Raw genomic sequence first — 9,478 nt, forward strand, 5'->3', positions numbered from 1 at the left:
GTAAAATTACCATTATATCTTACTTAAATGTTTGAGAGGTTTACCAGTGAAGCCATCTGGGCCTGGGGTTTTCTTGATGGAAAAGTTTTTAATAAATTCAATTTGTTTTTCAAAGATTATGACCTTTCATTCAAGTTAGCAAATATGTACTAATATAAAATTGTTCATAATTTTCCTTAACAATTTAATATCTATACAATTTGTAGTGATGCTTCAGTTTTTCATTCTTAGTATTGGTATTGTCTGTTGTCCCCCAATTTTTTCTTGATCAGTCACTACAGGCTTATTATTTTTTAAAAGTCTTCTCAACAAACTGTAAATTTTTCTGTTTCATTGATTTCTACTTTTATATTTACTACTTCCTTCTTTCTGCTTTCTTTGGGTTTAATTTGTTGCTCCCTTCAGTTGTGAGCTTACACCACTGATTTTGAACTTTTCTTCCTTACTAATATATGCATACAGGCATACCTCAGAGATATTGTGGGTTCAGTTTCAAACCACCAAAATAAAGTGAACAGTGCAACAAAGGAAGTAAATTTTTTTTTGGTTTCACAGTGTGTATAAAAGTTACATTTTTGCTATAGTGTAGTCTATTAAGCATGTAATAGCATTGTGGTTAAAAAAAAACCCAATGGACACAACTTAATTAAAAAGTATTTTACTGAGGCTTCCCTGGTGGCGCAGTGGTTGACAGTCCGCCTGCCGATGCAGGGGACACGGGTTCGTGCCCCGGTCCGGGAGGATCCCACATGTCGCGGAGCGGCTGGGCCCGTGAGCCATGGCCGCTGAGCCTGCGCGTCTGGAGCCTCTGCTCCGTAACGGGAGAGGCCACAACAGTGAGAGGCCTGCATACCGCAAAGAAAAAAAAAAAAAAGTATTTTACTGTCAAAAAAGTGCTAACTATCAGTGAGAAAATGCTGTTGGACAAATGGCACCGATAAACTTGCTCATTGCAGGGTTGCCGTAAACCTCAGTTTGTAGAGAAACACAGTATCTGTGAAGTGCAATGAAACAAAGCACAATAAAAATGAAGCGTGCCTGTATAAAGCAATAAAGTCCTCTCAAAGCACTGCTTCAGTTACACTCAACAAGCTCTGATGTAATACTTCTGTTGTTTTTCAGATCAAAATATTTTCTAATTTCCATCGTGACTTCATTTTGATTCATGGGCTATTTAGAAATGTCTTGATTAATCTTCAAACATTTGGAGCCCTGATAAGTTATTTTCTGTTCCTGAGTTGTAATTAATTCCACAGTGATCAGAAAACTTGTACTGCATAATTTCAATTCTGTGAAATTTGATCATACTTCAAGGACCAGAATATTTTGGCAAATGTCCCAAGTGCACTTGAAAAAAAAAAGTATAGTCTTCAGTCTTTAGATAATATGTGCTATGAATGTCAATTATATCAAGTTGATTAATCATGTCATTCAAATTTTCTATTCCCATACTGATATTTTTATATAATTGTTCTATCAGTTACATCAAATGTATATGTAAAATCTCCAGCTATGAATGCATACTATCTTTACTGCTAATTATATTAACTTCTATATTCAGAAGCTATGTTATTAGGTAAACACACACTTAGGATTATTATATCGTCTTGATGAACTGACCTACTTATTATGATACTTTCCTGTTATCTCTTATACTTCTTCCTTTATGTCTATTTTGTACAATATTAATATAGGCACATCAGCCTTCTTTTGGTGAGTGTTTGCAAACAATATTTATCCAATCTTTTTACTTTCATATTATGTGTGCCTTTAAAGTGCTTTTCTTTTTTAAAAATAAATGCTTTTAAAGGTGTTTTTTTTAATCATGCAAACATGAATCAAAAGAAAGATGGAGTGGCAGTATTAATATCAGATAAAGTAGACTGCAGAAGAAGAAATATTATCAGAGACAAAGAAGGATACTATATAATGACAAAGGGGTCAATTCACCAAGAAGACATAACAATCCTAAACATATATGCATCTGACAACAGAGGTTCAAAATTCATGAAGCAAAAATAGTTAGAACAAAGAGGAGAAATAGACAAATCCACAATTATACTTGGAGACTTCAATTCTTCTCAGTGACCAACAAAACAAGTAGACAAAACCTCAGTTAGGAAATAGAAAACCTAACAAGCACCACCAGTCAACTGACAATTACAGAATATTTCATATAAATATATAATTTAGTTTTTAATATGGAATGTAGAATTTATAGAATATTCTACCCCAAAGCAGCATAATATACATTATTTTGAATTGCACATGGAACATTTACCAAGACTTACCATGTTCTGAGTAATAAAACTTCAAAGAATTCAAACAAAATTATACAAAGTATGCTTTCCATCTAAAACAAAATTAAGCGTAGCAATCAATTATAGAGCTAGGCAAAATCAACAAATAATTGGAAATTAAACAATATATTTCTAAACAACCCATGGGTCAATGTGAAAGTCAAATAAGAACTCAGAAAATATCAACATAAAACTTTGTGGGACCAGGGCTTCCCTGGTGGCACAGTGGTTAAGAATCCTGCCAATGCAGGGGACACGGGTTTGAGCCCTGGTCCCGGAAGATACCACATGCCATGAAGTAACTAAGCCCATGTGCCACAACTACTGAACCTGCGCTCTAGAGCCTGCAAGCCACAACTACTGAAGCCCACGCACCTAGAGCCCGTGTTCCACAACAAGAGAAGCCACCGCAATGAGAAGCCTGCACACCACAAAGAAGAGTAGCCCCCGCTCGCCCTAACTAGAAAGAGCCCCCGCGCAGCAACAAAGACCCAACACAGCCAAAAATAATAAATAAATAAACAATAATTTTTAAAAAGATTGTGGGACCATCTAATGTGGTGCTTAGAAGGAAAAGAAGAAAGGTCTCAAATCAATAGCCTAAGCTTATACCTTAAAAAATTGTAACAGAGTGGATTTAAATCCAAAGCACACAAGAAGGAATAGTAAAGAGCAGAAATCAATGAAATTGAAAACATTTGTTTTTTGAGTAATAAAATAAAAAGCTGGATCTTTGGAAAAATTAACAAAATTGGTAAACGTGGAAACAAACTAATAAAGACAAAAGAGGGGACACATTGCCAATATCAGGAATGAAAGAAAAGACACCACCATAGATGCTATAGACATTAAAAGGACAATAAAGAAACAACTTCATGGCAATTAATAGATGAAAGAGACAAATTCATTGAAAGATACAAACTACTAAAGCTTATATTGTAGGTCACTCACATAGTCAAAGACTGGAAGTTTTTAAGAAAAATTAGATAACCCTAACCATCCTATACCTATTAAAGTAATTAAATTTATCCTTTAAAGCCTTTCAACATATTTAACTAGGCCCAGATGAGTTAGCTTGCAAACTCTGACAAACATTTATGAAATAATACTAATCCTATCCAAGATTTTTCGGGAAATATAAGAGGAATAAACACTTTAAACCTATGAGGCCAGCAATATTCTGATACAAAAATATTACACAAAAAGTTATTCTTCATGTACACAGATACCAAAAAATACTCAACAATTAGCAAATCTAATCCACCAATTTATGGAAATGATAATACATCACAACCAAGTGAAGCATATCTAGAGAATGCAAGGTTGACTCAACATCTGAAAATAAATCAATGTAATCTATCTTTTTAACACACCAAAGAAGATAAACCATAAGATCATCTCAATAAGTACAGTTAAAACATTTGAGCACAATGTCCAATCATGATTAAAAAACTCTCAGCAGTCTAGAAACAGAATGGGGACATCATTAACTTGATAAAAGGATTATTATACTTAATATAATAATATGTAGTATATAATAAAACCTGATAAAAGGCCCTTGTATACTTAATAATGAAAGATTGAAAGCTTTTCTCTTAAGATCAGGAACAAAACAAGGATATCTGCTCTCACCACTCCTGTTCAACATCATACTGGAGGGCCTAGCCAGTGCAATAAGGAAGAAAAAAGGGTGGTAGGGGAGGTGGTTACACACAAACTGAAAACAAGAGAAACAAAACTGTCCTATATCCACAAATGATACAACTATCTACATGAGAAAATCCAAAAGAATCTACAAAAAAAAAATGTTACTAGAATAGGTGAGTTTAGCAAGGTTGCCAGGTTCAAAGTCAGTATACAAAACTGTATTTCTAAATACTGTCAGTGAACAACTGGACATGGAAATTTAGGAAAATTATATTTATAATACCATCAGAAGTGATGAAATACTTGGATATAAATCTGACAAAATATGAACATCTGTATGTTGAAACTATAAAATGCTAATGATGGAAAATGAAGATCTTTGATTAAAACAAAATAGACGGAGATATCCTGTGTTCATTGATTGAAAGACTCAATATTAAGATGTCAATTCTTCCAAAATGGATCCATGCATTCAATATAATCTAAATTAACGTCCCCTCAGTACTCTCTGTAGAAACCAACAAGTCGTTTCTAAAAAATTTATGGAAAAGCAAAAGAACTAGAATAGCCAGAATGATTTTGGAAAAAAATAAAGCTGAAGAACTTACATTACCTGATTTAAAAACTTACTATAAAGCAACAATAATCATGACAATGTGGCATTGGCAAAATGACAGATACAAAGATCAAGGGGACAGTCCAGAAACAGACTCACATACACGGTCAATTGATTTTTGACTAAGTTAATTCAATGCTGGAAAGGAAAGTGTTCCCCCAAAATGGTGCTAGAATTGGGAAAATAAACTTGACCCTATCTCACACCATATACAAAAATTAACTCAAAATGGATGATACACCTTGACATAAAAACTATAACATTTGTAGAAGAAAACGTAAGAGGAAATATGTGTAACTTTGCACTGAGCAAACAGAACACAGAAATACAAATCATAAAAGGAAAAACTGACAAAGTGAATTTAGTCAAAATTAAAAGCCCCTCTATTTTAAACAGTTAGGAAAATGAAAAGGTAAGCTTCAGACTGCACTCTCTGTATATGCATCTGTGTGGGTCAAAGGACTTGTACAGAAAAATGTATAAAGAATTCCTCCAACTCAATAAGACAAACAACTCAACGTTTAAAAATGGGCAAAAGATTTGAACACGTACTTCACAAAGGAAGACATACAAATGACCCATAACACATGAACAAATTCTCAATATCATTAATCATCAGATAAATACAAATTTAAAATACAGTGTCATACTACCACATATCCACTAGAAGGGCTAAAATTAAAAAGACTAAAACAACCAAGTGTTGATGAGAATGTAGATCAACTAGAACTGTAAAATGGGAAACAGTCTGGCAGGTTCTTATAATTAAACATTTGTTTACAATACAACCCAACAAATCCATTTCTAAGTATTTACCCGAGAGAAATGAAAACATATGTTCACACAATAACTCATGAATGAATGTTCATAGCGGCTTTACTAATAACAACCCCAAACTGGAGACAATACAAATATCCATATATAGGTGAAATGGTCAATAACTGTAGTAAATCAATACCATAAACTACTACTCAGCAATAAAAGTGAACCAGCTAAACATACAAACATATGCATTATCCTCAAAATCATAGTGAAAGAAAAAAACATGGATGCAAAAGAATACATATTACATAATTCTGTTTATATAAAATTCTAGAACAAATGAAACCCATTTATAGTGAGAAAAAGAAGACAAACTGTTTCCTAGAGCTGAGGGTGAAAATGTGACTTACTGCAAAAGGGCAGTAGGGAACTTTTGGGGATGACAGAAATATTCTGTATCTTTATTGGGGTAATGAAAATATTCTACTCTTGATTGTGGTAGTGGAGACATGGGTGTATACTATGTCGAAACACACCAAGCTGGGGCTTGCCTGGTGGCGCAGTGGTTGAGAGTCCGCCTGCCGATGCAGGGGACACGGGTTCGTGCCCCGGTCCGGGAAGATCCCACATGCCGCAGAGCGGCTGGGCCCGTGAGCCATGGCCGCTAGGCCTGCGTGTCCGGAGCCTGTGCTCCGCAACGGGAGAGGCCACAACAGTGAAAGGCCCGCGTACCGCAAAAAAAAAAAAAAAAAAAAAGAAAAAACACACCGAGCTGTACATTTTATTGTATGTAAATTATTCTCAATAAAGTTGATTCTTTAAAAAAGAGTTCTCTTGGGAAAATATTAACCAGGGAATACTGGTGATGCCCCTATACGACCACTCAAAAGATATCAAAAACATCAATAAAATTCAATATCCATTTATGGCTTTTAAAAATGTCATCAGAAATGAAAAACAACAATAAAATCATCTTGGAAAGCTAAGAATACAAAAACACATTTTAACCTATTATACTCTCCATTTATCAGAAAGCTTCATCAAACATCATAATTGCTGGCTAAAACATCAGAAACAATCCCCTTAAAGTCTGAAACAACACCAAGTTGAACTATCACTGCTATTATTTAACATTATATAAAACGTATAATAGCCAAAGCAAGGAGGAAAACACATAAATTATAAAATTTAAAAGAAAGCCACAAAACTGTATTTTCAGATAACTCAATAAAGTGATTAGATACATGATAAGCAGAAAAAAATTCAAAAGCTTTCATGTAACTGGAGGGGGAAAAAAAGAGAAAAAATGTTACTAGAAACTTTCCATCCACCAGAGCTATCAAATCATAAAATAGCTAGGAATACTAAGAAGGAATGTCATACATATGGGAATAAAACTATAAAACTTTCCCTAAGCAAGGTGTGAATAAAATGTAGAGACATACCATACATACACATATTTCTGAGGGGAGAGACCCAGTTATCACGAAGGTCAGTTTGCCCCATATTAATCTAAAATTTCAATATAATCTCATTCAAAATACCTGAGGATTTTTAATTTAATTTACAAGTTGAGTCTAAAGTTCATTTGGAGAAGAAATGCATAAGAGTCAAGAATAATTTCAAAATGAGTAATAAGGAGGGAGAAATGGTTATCAAAATTTTAAATATGCATTCTCTTTTTAACCCAGCAATTCCATTTCTAGGAATCCATGCTCCAGAAATAATCACATAAAGAGGAAGTTTCCTGAACAGCTCTTAGGATGAAGGTAGAACTAGAAGGACAAGACTTTTTACATTACAGTCTTCCATACTGTCTGAAGTTTTAAAATTTAAGAAGATTTAAAGTTTGTAATTAAAAACAAATAAATGTAAAAGTTGGCTTCAAATAAAGCATTATTTGTGATAGGAAAAAGAAACTAATTAATTCAAATGTCTTTCAGTAAGGGAATGGTTAAGTAAATTACAGCCCACTGAAGCTATTGAAACATCATTTAGTTTTTAAAAAGTATCAGGGAGACAGGTTTAACAAGTAAAGATGGCCAAGATATGTAATTTAGTGAAAAAAGCAAGTGATATACCAATGTGTTTGGTATATCCCACCAAACTCCCCCAACTTTACATGTATGCATATGTTTTTAAAAGTGTACATGAGAAAGAAGTACAATACTGTTAACTCTAGACAGTGGAATGAGACTGGGGGATGAAAGGAAATGTTCACATTTTACTTAATAGTTCATTTTCTGTATTGCTGAATTTTACATCTAGTTCGTATGTCTGTAATTAATTTTTTTTAATTAAAGTTATTTCATATAAAAATGATAAATTCCAGAGGACATGGGAAAAATAGTTTAAACGTTTATAAAAATCTTTAAAACGTTTATCTTCATGTTTATTTACATACTCTGCAAATGATCTATAGTCTTCACCAGAGGTGGCTGCCAATGTAAAGAAATTTAACTTACCAGATATGATAAAAATAACAACATATTAGGCCTTTAAAAAAATCATAAACTTCCCCGAACCAGCAGACTCAAAGCAGTGCCTATGCGTATGTTAAAAAAGAAAAAGAAGAAAAAAAAAATGCCTGGAAAGGTTAAGTCTCCTAAATATTAGATTCTTCCTCTCAGTAAAAAAGACTACCTCCTCCCCTCTTCTTCAACTTGGTCTGAGCGGCTTTAAACTCACCATTTTGAATGTGCGCAAAATGATTAACAAGCAGTAATCTCAGGGAGGCCGAAATTGAAGGTGCATCCGCCAGAGGCGTGCTCTGACCTGACAGCTCTAACTAGGCGAAGCATTGATGGAATGGTGCTAATATCGGGAGATGAACGATTGTTATGGTCTGTACAGGGTGTCTGCGTGACAGAGCCTCGGTGACAATCGGGAAAAATGCAAATACAGTCAGTAGAGCGACGGCAATGGAAGGTTTTTCGAGGAAGGGGTGCTGATGCAGGCCTGTAGCGTAAGATGGATCAGCTCTACACAGGGTGACTGGAAATGGGCAGAGAGGGCGGGTGAGAGGTGTTAGTAGGTGACACACTCTTCTAACACAGTTGCGATTGTAGGGATTAAGGCAGCGGGGTCCTTGGCCAAGGCACCAAGGACAGCAGAAGAGGCAGCAAGAAAAAGCGGCCGGTGGAGACCCCAATACCAATCTATGCCATCGCCGGAGGCAGCGGGCGCTGCGGCCGCCAACAAGAGCGTGGCCCCAGGTTCGGGCTGGACAGGGCCCAGAAGGAGAAGAAGGCCTCTCCCAGCCATCAACCCCACCCACCATGGCCGGCGCGGCGGGCCAGGGACAGGCCCCACTCCTTCTCGAGGACAGAAATTAAGAAACGGAGGAGGTGAAGGCAGCAATTTCCTCGCCTTGTCCCTCACCTTCCCAACATGAGAACAAGCCAGATTAAAAAAAAAAAAAAAAACCCTCACCGAACTGTGCAGCGCCTCCGGAGCGGGAACAGCGCTCGATCCTGCAACAGCCACCACCGCCTTCTTCTCCGCCTCCGACTCCTCCCCCGCCGAACGCGCAGCGGCTGGCGGCGGCGGCGGCGGCTGCGGCGGCAGCGGCGGCGGCGGCGCCGGCGGCGGAAGCAGAAGCTGCCGCGGCGCGTCCCGCCCCTTGCGCCGCGGTAGAGGAGAAGGAGGAGGGAACGCAACCCCCGCCCCCAAAACAGGGTCGACCAATAGGCTTAAAGAACCTCTGCGGGAAAACTCCACATACCCAATCGGAACCTGAGAGTGGGCTCACGTCAATGGTTGGGACGTGGCAGAAAAAGGGAAACATACTTGGACTGTCTTTACACCCTGGTCCCGCTTTCTTGCCCAGGGGCAAGTTCACCGATTGGCCGTAGAGCGGAAGGACGAAACCCACCCCTGCCTGGCCCCGCCTCCGTTCCCTGCAGCACTGCGACGTTGGGGGGCAGGGGCGGGGCACCATGCTAGGGCTGGAACAGCAGGCCTTTTGTGGTTTGGGCTGGGAGAAAAGGGCGGGGTCTCAGGGAAAGGGAAGCGGGTGCGGAGAGTTAAAGGAAGAACTGGCGCAGCTAGACTTTCAGAAATTCCAACAGCAGCAACCAAGATGGAGGCGTTAAAATCAATCCTAATTTGACTGGAAACCTAACTAACAAGATTAGGGTCTCCTGGCATGAAG

At 37.4% G+C, this 9,478-nt stretch overlaps 1 protein-coding gene across 1 annotated transcript in view; it reads right to left on the bottom strand.

The window, feature by feature from the left end:
* The window catches only part of PJA2 (praja ring finger ubiquitin ligase 2), a 79,848-nt gene extending 70,847 nt beyond the window's left edge, over positions 1 to 9,001 (bottom strand). The window contains exon 1 of the mRNA XM_079915309.1: positions 8,758 to 9,001. The gene's annotated coding sequence lies outside the window, so the exon portion shown is untranslated. The remainder of the gene's footprint in view (positions 1 to 8,757) is intronic.
* Between the last annotated feature and the right edge of the window lie 477 nt (positions 9,002 to 9,478).

This window comes from Stenella coeruleoalba (assembly GCF_951394435.1).
Source record: "Stenella coeruleoalba genome assembly, chromosome: 3".
In the NCBI taxonomy this organism is placed as follows: Eukaryota; Metazoa; Chordata; class Mammalia; order Artiodactyla; family Delphinidae; genus Stenella; species Stenella coeruleoalba.